We start from the raw sequence: 13,709 nt of genomic DNA, 5'->3' as shown, positions 1-13,709 counted from the left end.
ATTTTGAGTATAGTTAGTGATGTTCTCTTATTTAGTTCTTTTGAGAACAAACAACACATAAAAATTCTTGAATCGTATATCATTTTTAAAGAATCTTCTGGTTCTTTAATAAATGACAATGAACATTTTTCAAGATATTTTGTATCATTATAATATGGGATGATCTAACTAGTTATACCAAACTATAAATATATAAACTTATGGTTTATTATAAAATTATTCTTAATTATTAGTAGATTTCTTGTTACCATGTCATATTATTCATTTTTCACTTTAATATTTCATGAGGAATATGGTATCGATTATGGATTTTATCTTCAGGATAATAAATCATGATATGGCTCTTCTAAAGTGTTATTTTTCATCTTTTACCCAATGGTAAAAACTTATAGAAGGTTGAGCGCTCCTGACGCTTCTGGAGCCTTTTTCAAAATGAATATACGATACAAGGGATGACATTAATATTAATAATAACAAATTCTATCTAACATAATTTACACTTGTATTTCAACAATCTCCCCCTCAATTGTGAGTCATATAAATCTATTTTTCTTATTTTTATATTTCAAATAGAGTGAAAAGTATATAGTAAGCTAATAATATATCTTTAACTTGGAAATCCAAATGCTTCATAATTCAGATATAATAATGAATTTCAATCCAATTGTGCTATCACCTTAAGACTCTTTGATAAACAAATATTCTAATATATATGTTTGTGAATCATAATTTTCATTATCAACTACCAATTCTTTAGAAACTATATCAACCTTTTATTATTAGTTCTTCTAGAACTATATGAATTTTTTGATTATATATAGTTCTTCAGAAAATACTATATATAGTTGTTCAGGAACTAACATATATTATTTTTTCACTATATGATATACTTTACTTCTTGTTATGCTTTTTCAAAGTATGAAGTATTTTTTTTTCAAAACATAAAATTTTCTGGATATTTCGTTATTCAAAAACTTCATTTCTTTGTATATATTATATAATGCTTCAAAACTTATTTATAAATTTATAAATCCAATCAAAATTTGAAAAGATCTATGAGGACTAAAATCAAACTATATAGCTACGAAAATTTAAATCATAAACTTTCAGGACTATTTATAAGTCATTAGTCTTCAAGACTCTATATAGTAAATATATATTTTAAAAATCATTTGTGTCCCTTAATATCTAAACCATAAGTCTTCAGGGCTTTAAAAAAAATCATAAGTTATTATTTTCATATCATTCAATAACATGAGTGTAATGGCTGCTAGCCATTTAGTAATAGGAAATTATAATATTAATAAATATCAAATTGAATGACAAGAATATATAAGAATAAGATAAGAATAAAACTTAAATTTTAAATTAAGTAAATGTAACATGAAATAACAAGAAAAGGTAAACTCTTTACCAACGCATCCTTTACTACATAGTTATTAGTTTTCTGGACTACATTATTTATAATTATAATTGTCATAATTTTTTTTATAAACAAACCATATAATGATCCTTCTCATAATCAAAATTATATGGTTTCAGGCCATTTAATAAAGAAAATATCAAAATTATATGGCTTTAGGCCATTTAATAAAGAAAATAAAGATACATGCATCTAGTTATTTAATTTCAAAATAAAAAAAATTTAAGATATATGATTTCTAACTATAAGATAAAAATTTGATGTTACAAGGTTTCTAGCAAATTAATAAAATAATAAAAAATTAAATATTTATGACTTCTGGCTATAAGATAGAACATCGAAGTTATATGGATGTGAGTCATTTAAGAATATATATATATATATATATATATGGCTTCTGGCCATAAAATAGAAAATTCAACATGATATATATAAATAAAAATAAATTAAATATATATGGCTTCTAGCCATAAAATAGAAAATACAAATTATATAGCTTCCAGCCTTTTAATGAGATAAAAAAAATTCAAATATATATGGCTTCTGGTCATAAGATAGAAAATCAAAGTTATATGGCAACTAGCCATTTAATAAGATAAAGAAAAATTATATATATATGACTTCTGATCATAAAATAAATTCAAATTATATGGCTTCTAGCCATAAGATGAAAAATTTATACCTAAATACTTTTAGTTATTTAATAAGATAAAATATCAAATATATATGGTTTCAAGCTATTTAAAAAAAAATAGAGAATTAACTATATATATATGGCTTTTAGCCATAAGATAAAAAAATCAAAGTTGTAGAGCTTCTGGCTCTAATATAGAAAGTCAAAATCATATGGTTTTTAGTCACTTAATTTGAAAAGAATGAAAAATCAGAGTTATATGGCTTTTGGCCATTTAATTACGATGAGATGAAAACTTAGAATTATATGACTTCTGATCATATTTAACTTTAGATGGTAACTCTTTAAGGATATTGTTAGTATCTATTGGAACTTTGAGTTCCATCAAAATAGTGATGTTAGGTTAATAAAAAATAGAGGGGAAAAATCCTCTCATCATAATTAGTTCAGAAGGTATAATATCTATATCAAAATTAAATGTAGCACTAAAAAGTAAAGTAAAATCTCCAATCATAGCTATGGAGCCTGATATTTAAAACAACAGAAGATAATCTTTTTAATTCCATATAATGGCTTAAATTACTCTAAACAAATTGAATAAGAATACGGATACTTTGAAACACCATATATGTAATGCTCGAGATATTTTTATTTAAACAGAGCAAAAGATACTCTACAAAAATAATAGATATGATGCTCTAAAATTATGCTGGGATAGAAAGATATATCATATGCACTTTGGATAAAGTTTCGTGCTAATAACATGTCATAAATAAAGAAGAAATTTAGAAAAGAATCATACAGAGGAAGAGATGATCAACAAGAGAGAGTATTTCTCATTCCATTCAAATGTGCTCAATACATTATATATGACCTCTATTTATAAACACAGCTTTACATCTTTGATAGAATTTAAAGATAACATAATAATATAAGATAATTTAGAATATAGAGATAATGAGAGATATCAGAGATTATAAGAGATATAGAAAATAATAGGAGATATATGGACATCCACATGTTCATTTTCTCATGTTTCTTATACATTATACTGGTTACTGATTTTTTTTTTTGGCTTTGTAGTTTGTGCGTCCTCATTTCTTTCTACTTTGATATTCCGCAAATCAGCAAAAATTAAAAAAAAAAAAACGAAAAAAAAGAGAGACTTTCCGATCAACAGGCACACGGAACATCATATCACTATTTCTCATATGTTATATCCACTATGTTTATTATGCTTTTGGGGCGTTTTGTTCATGACTTGGTAATACGTACTTGCATCCATTTTTTAGACATAAATATATAAAATCTATAGCAAGGCAAACTAAGAAATAGAAAGCACTAGTGTTACTTTACTCTCTTTATATTTAGAAATAATTCAGAGTTATATACATATTATTATTATATCCTGTTATTCAATTTTTCAACAAAATTAACCATCGAATTTCCAACAAATATTTAGATAAATTAAATCACGTTCCAAAATATTACTCTAAAATATTATGTAACAATTATATTTGTTGATATTGGTTATTATTATCAGAATCACACTTTTTAAAGAAACTAGATTAGATGGGACTGTCCTTCATAAATTATATAAATGAGGGGGCAAAAAGCCAAATTCTTTTAAAAAAAATTCAATATTCGTTTAATAATAAAAAGCAAGGAAAAGTTGATCACAAGGGATCCATGCTTCAGGGGGAAGAATATCAGGATTCATGATGGTTCTGCATGCTCCAGTATCAATAAAGGCAATAACAGGAATTGACTTTTCGTATCTTTCCGGAAGGATATGAATTTTGACATTTGGCTTAGGAGTGACTTTGTTTCCAAATCTTTTTCCATTTTCATTGGGCCATCATGCCCCTTTAATGGGGCAAAATCCAGTCAGCAAGTCGAGCACGCCCGAAGTCTCCGCTCTCCCGCACGCGGTCTAGTCGTCCCCGAGCTTGGAAATTTCTGCCACTGCCTTCTTTGACCCGCTGGTTATCTTTCTTCCTGCTTCCCAATCCACACACTTTCCCTTCAGACTTTTCTTCTTCCTTTCTATCCTTTCTTCTCTGAGCCGTTGATTTTGGCTCTGTTTTTTAAAACCTTCTGTTCACGTCCTTTTCTCCACTTCAGCTGCTCTTTTTTGCCTTCCCTTCTGGGCAGAGCGATGCTTCCCCGCTATTTCGAGAGCTCTGCAAGTTTATTTGGTTCTCCTGAGCTTGATTCTTATATAATTCAGGTGGGTATTGCAGTACTTGAGCAGGATTGATGTAATTCACCGTAACCTTCCAATTCTTCGCAAGAAGCTTCGAAATACTCGGTGACAGGCTACTCGAGAAGTCACTCTCTTTAGCTTTCCCTTTTATTTTCCTTGCCAAATCCTCAGAATCAATCTCAAGTTTCACTTTTTTCACTTTCAAGACTCCGTTTAACTCCCCACGCCTCCGCTTCAAAAACACCACAAGAGCCAACTTGCTCTGCAAAGCCATTGATCCATCCGCCCATGTTACCTCCAACAACCCCTCCGCAGCCAGAAGGACCAGGATTTCGTCTATAAGCACCATCGGAGTTGTCTTCACCTACCCTTTCGTTGGCTTTTGCCAACGGTGCACAGCTACATTATGTGATTTTTCATTCTTGCAACCATTTAAAAGCTTCCTCTGCTGAACTTGGTTAATTTCTACAGCGAAAAGCTGAATTCTCTCAGCACAAGATCTAGCACCAGAGAGGTCAGAACGAAACGATCTAGCGTTCCCCTGTTTCCACAAAACCCAGCAAGTCACGCCAAAAATCAAGCCTCGAGGTGAGCATCCCTGAAGCCAAGCCTGAATAATTTTTCTTTCATCTGAGATCCGGGTGGAAAGGGCAAAATAAAAATCTTGACCTGTAAATCGTAAACAAATCCAGACCTCCTTAGCAGAACTGCAATTTTTCAGGACATGTAGAGTTGTTTCCTTTTCACCACATAGATCACACAGACCACTCGGCCCCGAGCGCCGAAGCGTCTAATCCTCACCTAAGAATTTTATTTTGGTTGTAGATATAAGATTCAAATCAATTTTATTTCATAAATTTTGTAACTTTTCTTTCCCAAACTATCTGAGTCTAGTAAAATGATTTTAATCAAACAATAGTTCCAATATAAATGATGATTAAATAAGATATTTTAAAAAAAAAATCAAGACATTTGTTCAAAAATAACTGATATAACTAATTTTTTTAATTTTTATAAATTAATTATTTAGACATCATGAAATAATATTATATATTCATCTTATACTATGGATTTTTATCCAACCTGGACTCTTACGGAATTTCTCTACTCTTTTGTTTTGCAGTTATTGGTATTTGGATTTAGCTTTCTCTGCGCTAATTGCTTTGTTCTTCAGCATATCAAGAAAGACCTTTAACATAAGGAAGGTTAGTATGGCTAATGATTTCTTTTTGTTGTTTTGATGCTTGAACTTTACCAATTATATACACACATTAGTCTGTGGTACTAAATATAAAAGTTAGATAATTAGTTCACAAAATTTAAAAAAAATTAAGTAAGCTATTTATTAAAAGAAATGTGTGTGTGTGTGTGTTTTTTTTTTTTTAAATGCCCCTTCTTTTGATCATTTACATTGAAAGATGCTCATATTGATTACGCATGCTATAAATTATGTATAATGAGTAGGAGTAGTTTTAAAAAAATAATAAATATGAAAGACAAAGAATTATAATATTATATTTTAAGAATAAAACAAACTTTTTAATTAACTCTTATATTTATAAAAAAAAATTGAGTAATAAAATTTCGGTCAAATTAAAAAAGGAGGGGACAAAAAGGTAAATTTATTGTTAAGAGCCTTGAACATTAAATCTATTAAAGATTCAGCAACAAGTATTGCAATTCATATTCTAATAATATATAAGCAGTTTTGATTTAAAATTTAGCTCAAGAATAAGTGGTCATTTCTTTCTTTCTTTCTTTGTTTTTTTTTTTAATACAATATAAGCGATCATTTCTTGATGCTAAAATAATATCAATTTTTGAGTAATTTTTAGTTAAATGATATTATAGAAAAAATAATATGAATTTTATAAATGTAAACTCGCAAAAAGAGTATTTTAGTTATCTAACAACTTAAATAATTTCTTTAATATTCTCAAATTAATTATTTAGTTTTTATATTATGAACTACAATTAATATTTTAGTAAGCAGCCGGAAGAAACTAAATCCTCTAGGATCAAAACAGTTACTTAAATTTAATAGTATGTGTGATACTACTTTTGGTCCTTAATATAAGAATTTATTTAACTTTTATTTTGATCCTAAATATAAGATCCTAATCCGCTTGCTCTCTCATATTTATGTATTTTTTCCCAATATAATCTTTTTAGTAATAACAACTTTAACCAATATACTTGATTAATAAAGATATTTTAAAAAAAGACAATTTGTATTAATTATTACAAATAACTAACTTAATTTTTTTAATCTATTCAAATTAGTCAACTAGCTCTTGTATTTAGAACCAGAGGTAATAATATTTTAATGTTCAGATTATTTCTTTCTTTCTTTTTTTTCCTTGTGATGATGTTCAGATTGTTTCTTTCAGTCTTTTTAAATTGCTTTGGTTCTGCCGCAATTTATAGAATATAAGGTAAGTAATTTCAATGGTAATGACAAAAAAAGTCAAAAGAAGGTGAAATAAGAGTTTTCCTGTCAAGCATTGATAAAAAAGAGTTGGAATCTTCAGCAAAAACGGTGAGTTTACATTTTCTTTTGGTAGAAAGAAAATCTTCTATCTACATTTTAATTGTCTTATTTCATATATTTCCACGAATCACATCATGCTGGAAATAACAAGAGTAAAATACACTAACTATCTCTTTATTTTAGTTAAATTATAAAAATCTTCTTTCTATTTTAAAAATGTATATAAATCTCTCTTTAAAGTAAAATGTATAGTATGTAAACCTCCTTTATATATTTGAGATTTTATTTCCATCAATCCAATCGTTAGTTGATTGTCAGACTCGACTTTAAAACTTTTGTTTTAACTAAAATACTCTTCTTTAACATAAAATTTCTTTAAATATTGATATTTTTTAAAACAATTGTTGGTAAAAAAATATTTTTTTGGTGACATAAAAACATAATTTTAATACATGTATTTTCAAACTTTCTAATATATAATAAAATTTATTAAACTTTAAAAATTTTGTTTTGACTAAAATACTCTACTTTAACATAAAAATTTTTAAACATTTATATTTTTTAAAAAATTGTTGATAAAAAAAATTTTTTGGTTACGTAAAAAAATAATTTTAATACATGTATTTTCAAACTTTTTAATATATAATAAAATTTATTAATTTTGATTATATTATGAAATTTCATAATTTTAATTTTTCATCATAAATATTGAAACTTAGTTCTTTAGTTTTCTTTTAAATGGCTACAAGATATGTTAAATACATATTTTTTTACAATATAAATTACCTAATTTTGAGAGATTATAGAAATTATTTAAATTGATAATTTAAAATTTTTATAAAAATTTTTGTTAGAAATATATATATAGTTTATTTAGTCAATTGTATATTTATTTAAAAATTTAATAAATTTTCATTCAAGTTTTTTATGTCAACATTAACTAAATTATTTAATTTTCTGTCTCAATATGATAAAAATATTAAACATTTGTTTTCAAAAATAAAAAGAATCAAGAAAAAAAATAAATTCTTCAAAAAATTTTAACCAAAATTAACGGATTTAGTATTATGAAAAGTAAATTAGTAAATAAAAATATTTTAATATGATTTTTAATTAAAAAAATTATCTTCTTAGAATATTCTTACTAGAGTTCACCATTTAGTCTTTAGTTTTTTATGTAGAAAGAAGGTTGGTGTAATTATGACAAAATACAAGAGAAATTAGAATATTTTACTCTATAAATAATAGATCTTCTAATTATACTACATTAAATTTGAAAATAAGAGAAGACTTGTCTATTTATTTATAGTCATTATAATTAATCCTTTAATCAAATCTTAATATATGCGTTTTTTCACTTTATCGTTTATTTAAATATAACAAACTGTAATTATATTTAGAGTTAAATATATGGACCTTCTGTCTATTTAATTTAAATCATATATAAATATATTATTTTATTTTGAGGATCAACCTTTTAATTTACTCATCACCTTATTGATATTTTGTTTCAACACGTCAAACACCGCATCATCGACATAAACATTACCTAACAATCATTTCATCATTCATTTTTAGTCAAGAAAATAATTTTAATGTATATATTTAAATTTTTTATTATAATTTTAAATTTCTTAAATGGATTTCATAATTTTAAATATTTAGTCTCATTTATTTAAACTCATTTATAGTATAACATTTTGAATATATGCTTGGCTAAAAAATGTTTTGCAAGTAAAAAAATTATGGAATGATATTTTGAGCATATTATTTTAATTATGAACTTATTTATTCCACATATATAATTTTTTTAAAAATATATATCATTAAATGCATATTTACTAAAAAATAGTCAAATTGTTTTAGAACTTGACATAACAGATAAAAAGAACTTGACCTAAGTTTTCTTCTAAATCAAATATACATTTATTAAAAGAATGACCAAATTTTGAATCAATTATGTTTATATGTTACACTTGATTCTTAATATAAGAGTTAGTTGACTAATTTTAGTAGAGTAAGAAAAAAAAATTAAGTTTCACAAAAAAATAATTAAGTTAGTATTTTTTAATAGATAGGTATTATCTTTTCTAAAATATTCTCAGTAATTAAGTGTATTGGTTAAAACTACTATTATTACAAAGTGGATTGGAATTTTATATTTATAATCAAAATAAAAGTCAAACGAACTCTTATATTAAGGATCAGAAGTAGTATATTTTAACTAAATTACTTAAATTTGTGTTCCAATATGATAAAAACATTAAGTAGATAACTATTTATTTAAGCTTTTAGAATTTTTTAGAATGTTCTTTAACACTATTAATAATTTAGACTAAAATATATGTTCTTAAAATAAAAGAGAGATATGTGTAATTATGACAGGGCATTGAGGTGGTTAGGGTATTTTATTCTTAAACTTATTCTTATATACTCTATGTAAGTTAAAAAAAAAAAAAGAAGCTTTCTTTGGAAAAATAAAAAAAGCGCTTTCTTTTGGCATGTTTTCATTTTTGGGTTAAAGGACATGATTTTCAGACCTAAAGAGTGAGATTGCTCCAACAAACGATTTCAACCCCTTGGTGCTCCTGCAAAATAATTTATTAGGAACAAAAATATCATTAATTTAACCCTTAATTATTGGTTGGGTTATTCTACGGAAAAAGTTAGAAATTTAATGCGTACGTACAGGTGAACTGGGGGGCATAGTGCTTTTGTATATTAATTCTAAGTAATTTTTTTGGAGTGATGTATGCCTCATATTCTTTTTTGGCTCTTAGCTTTTTTTTTAATTAATTATTAATTTCTAAATAAAAATTGTTAATGGCTAATGAAACATACTGAATAACTAAATAAAGGTTGTCAATAACATAAAAGAGTGGATTTGGTAATTGTTAAGCCAAAAATTGTTAATGGCTAATCAAGTGTACTAAATAGTTAAACAAAAATTGTAAATAACTTGTAGTTAAAGAATGTCATGTATTTATTTTAACTAGTTTGAAATTTAAAAATGTGATTATTAATTAATTACTGAATAAAAATTATTAATAGCACAAAAGCGTGAATAATTAAACAAAATTTGTTAATAGATAATAAAATGTAACGAATAGCTAAACAACAATTGTGAATGATTTGCAGTTAAATTAAAGTTGAAGAGTTAATTAACTTATATATTATTTTGGTAACATAATTTTAAGATGCAAGTGGTTGTGTAATTAAACCCCACATTCACCATTCTCTCAAAAAAATTCCTCCCACTAGCAGCCTAGCTCACTAGAGCTCCAAGCCAGTGGGGGGCTGTGGTGCCGTTGGGCAACGGTCGCCATTGGCGTCGCCGGCAAGGGAGCTGGGAACTCTCTCTTACTCTATTTTTTCCCCCCAAACAAAAGGCATTTATGGCTCTGCATGAATTTCAAAATCTTATTTTGGGATTTGATACCTTGTGAGAACTTTGTAATTTTATATCACGCCTCTGTCATTTAGTATTTTCTAGATTTTTCTGTCATTTTTTCTTCTTTTATATAGTTTTCTTTCTTTTTTTAATAAGGCTTTTATATAGTTTTCAAATCGTTATATCACCCTAAAATTTGGATGTGCTTTTGTATATTAACTTCTACAATGACCTTATAGAGTGATATATGCCATATTCTTTTTTACCTGAGCTTTTTATTAATAGGCCCCATTTATTTCAAAAATGTATTATTTTATATAATTATGAGATATTAAGTCTAAATTTATTGGAAATTAGTTCTACAGTTTTATCGAATAATATGGCTATTATTGTACCCAATAATATATCACTGCGAACAAAATATGTAAAACAAATATCTCTTTGATACTAAAAGTCTCTATTTTTTAAAATTTCTTATTATTTTAACAAATAGCAGAGCATGGCACCTTTTTTTCTTTAATCCTATGCAACATTAATATTACCATGCATATGGTGTATTATTATTATTAATATACTCCCTCCAATTAAGTAAAAATAATTGTGTCACAGGATTTGAGAAAGTTCGTTATTTTTTTAGTTATGTATGAAATTGTTTTTCCCCCCTGAAATGCTTTATCAGTAATGATGATTATTTATTGTAAGTATTCATCTGTTGTAATTTTGAATAGAGGCGCAATTGGGAACACACAATAATACAACTTAAAATTGGGTAGTTTTTGTTTATAATAAAAATAAAAAATTGATATAATTAAGATGGGAGGTAAAACAAATCTTTCATTTAATTGAACCCCAAAAATTTTAAAGATTAATCGCGCGACTAAAGTCTACGTAGGTATATAATAAGTCAAATAAATTTTGAGATACATCTTTGATATATCATATGCTTTCAATTTAAAATGCTTCTGATGTCCATGGATTTTTCATTTTACTTGCTTTGCTATTGCATAAACGGCTTACTTTTCTACAATTCTATATTCAGGTTGAATTTCTTTCAATGGCCGGTGAAGCCTTTGGAACCAATCGCATCCTCCAACCCGACCAGATGATGCCAGAGCCGTGTTCCATTCAAGGAATTTAAAAAAAACAAAAAAGAAAAAAGAATGGAACACTAAACGGTAGTTGGATTGGAGTCAATTCGGGATTAAGTCAACTGTTTCAGTCTGTCGGTCAATTCAACAACCAATCCAAACCACACCACAACTGCCAATCATCAAATGGAGTTGCTGCCATCGGTGATGTCTCAACACTTCCCCAGTTTTCCTTCTCTCCTCTCCTCATCCTTTCAGTCACCTTCATCTTGACTCCTACTTGGTTTTCAATTTCCCTCTCTCTGGTTCTTTTCTTTCCCTCAGGTAAGGTTGCCGTAGTTGTGTTTCCAGCACTTCAGTTTCCTTCATGAGGGGCTACTTTTTGCTTCTACTTCTTATTCTTGACTTATATATACATCACTACAAAAAAGAGTATTCACGACGTTAATTTACGGCGGTCATTAGCAAAAATGTTGTAAAAAATATGACGGTGGCATTTTTGTAATTATATGCGGACTTTTAAAGGCGGTTATTTAAAAAAACGGCGGTTTTTTAAATAACTGCTGTAAAAAGTACTTTTAACGGTGGTTTTTTAAATAACCGCCGTAAAAAGTCTATCAGTATTTTAAAATCCATCGCGCGATAGTTTTTACTTTTCAGAGTCAGAGCTCATAGTCTCCCATACCACATCCTCACTCGATTTTCTCCCTCCTCCTATATTTATCGGCGTTTATCCATTGCCTCTATCATTTTCGTCATATTCTTCCATCACTGTCGCTGTTGCTGTTGTCGTCACCATCGCCTCATCCTCTTCATTCTTATTTGTGAGTTTTTCACCTCCATTCTTTCTGTGGATTTTACAGTTTTTGTGGTTTGATATGATTATTTTCTTTAGTTAAAAATAAGATGCTTAATTTGAGTTTAAAGAGATCTGATTTTTAGCAGATCTGAGTTTTTGATTTTATCAGATCCGAGTCTTTGATTTTACCTTTATTAAATCTTAGTTGCTTCGATCTGGTGGCCGAAGGTGAAGCTAAGTGACACTATGAAGGCAGGAAAGAATCTATATTTACTCCATCAGAATGCTTTTAACTGGAGAGAGATTTCCTTTGAGGCTTTGTTCTCCTGTTCCCTCCTGATCAGTAGAATGAAACGTAGCTTAAAGGAATAAAAAATTTTCACGGAGGTTATTTATATGACCTCCGTGAAATGTCACATATCATGGCGGTTCTTAAACCGCCGTGAAATTCTCTACATTTTACGTCGATGGCATAGACGTCGGTCTCAAAACTGCTATAAAAAGCTTATTTTAACCGCCGTTAAATGTATTTTTTGTAGTAGTGTGATACCATCATTCCAGTGTATATAGAGACTGAAAAATAATATATATATATATATATATTTATATCATCTTTTACTCGACATGTTCTCTTTCTCGTGCTTGTGATGTATCCTAATCGTTACTGAATATTTCCCTTTTGATTTGCAGTTTGTGCATCCTCGTTTCTTTGCACTTCGATTCTTCATTTTAGCTTCCCTCTGATATTCCCAAAATCAACAATCAACAATAAAAATCAACAAAAATTTCAGAAAAAGGAAAAAAAAGAAGAAGGAGATTTTCCTGTTGATAGGAACAGAAGACTCCTAAAAAAAGGTTGTCTTTTTTTTTATTATGTTATTTTTATTTTATTGTACACATATCACTATTTCTCATCTGTTATATCCACTATGATATGATTAGTGTGTATTGTTCAGACTTGGTAGTAATTGGATCCATCTTTTAGTTATACCACATGAATAAAATCTATAGGAAGGCATACTATTCATGAGCTATATGGACACATTGATCCATTTATATGAAAGTTGCCTAATATAAAGAAAATGTGTGTAGTAATTATTATTATGAAAATAGGGAGGGTATAATTAAAGCTCATATGCTTCTATACTTTATTATTCGAAATGAGCATGATCTAGTACTCTCTCCTAATATATTCGGATTCTTCAACTCTTTTCAGTTTTCTTCGGCTTGATTTCTTTTCCTTCTTTCGAGATGTTTCCTGCTCAAGACATCGTCAAGTAACTAGAGTTGAAATCTCCAAAGAAAAGGTGAATATACATTTTGAACGTATTTTCTCATCCTTTAGGCTACGTTGCGCGCTATTTGTAATCTGATTAATATTTAGTTTGTCCTTTTAATGTCTTGTTATTCACTTTTCTTTTTGTTGCCAACATTATGGAATTAATTACATTATTATCGTTTATGGATATTCAGAACCAAAAATAAGTGGATTGTTGTGTATGGAGTGAAGCAGCGAGCAAAGTTTATTGAGTTGGAGAACAGAGGTTACAGGATTTAGAGATTGTTTTTTAGTTCCCCCCCCCCCCCCCTCAAAACGGTTTTATACAATTTTTTAAAACTTACGAAAAAATATATTTGGATTATTATCTAAAAAGTTACATTGGAAAATAAACATAT

The 13,709-nt window shown here is 27.6% G+C and overlaps 1 long non-coding RNA gene across 2 annotated transcripts; it reads left to right on the top strand.

Annotated features, from left to right (window-relative positions):
- The first annotated feature begins 4,097 nt into the window (after nucleotides 1-4,097).
- Nucleotides 4,098-12,801, top strand: LOC114758996 (uncharacterized). Of its 2 annotated transcripts, XR_003741870.1 has the most exons (5): nucleotides 4,098-4,287; nucleotides 4,735-4,851; nucleotides 5,387-5,468; nucleotides 11,185-11,557; nucleotides 12,723-12,801. It is a non-coding gene; the product is annotated as an uncharacterized LOC114758996 (long non-coding RNA). The 2 variants fall into 2 exon arrangements; XR_003741869.1 differs by lacking the exon at nucleotides 4,098-4,287 and having other exon boundaries at nucleotides 4,588-4,851.
- The last annotated feature ends 908 nt before the right edge of the window (nucleotides 12,802-13,709 follow it).

Source organism: Neltuma alba, unplaced genomic scaffold (genome assembly GCF_004799145.2).
Source record: "Neltuma alba isolate B1F8T4 unplaced genomic scaffold, ASM479914v2 tig00010779_pilon, whole genome shotgun sequence".
Lineage (NCBI taxonomy): Eukaryota > Viridiplantae > Streptophyta > Magnoliopsida > Fabales > Fabaceae > Neltuma > Neltuma alba.
The sequence above is the reverse complement of the archived record's forward strand: the minus strand, read 5'-3'. Positions and strand labels throughout refer to the sequence as shown.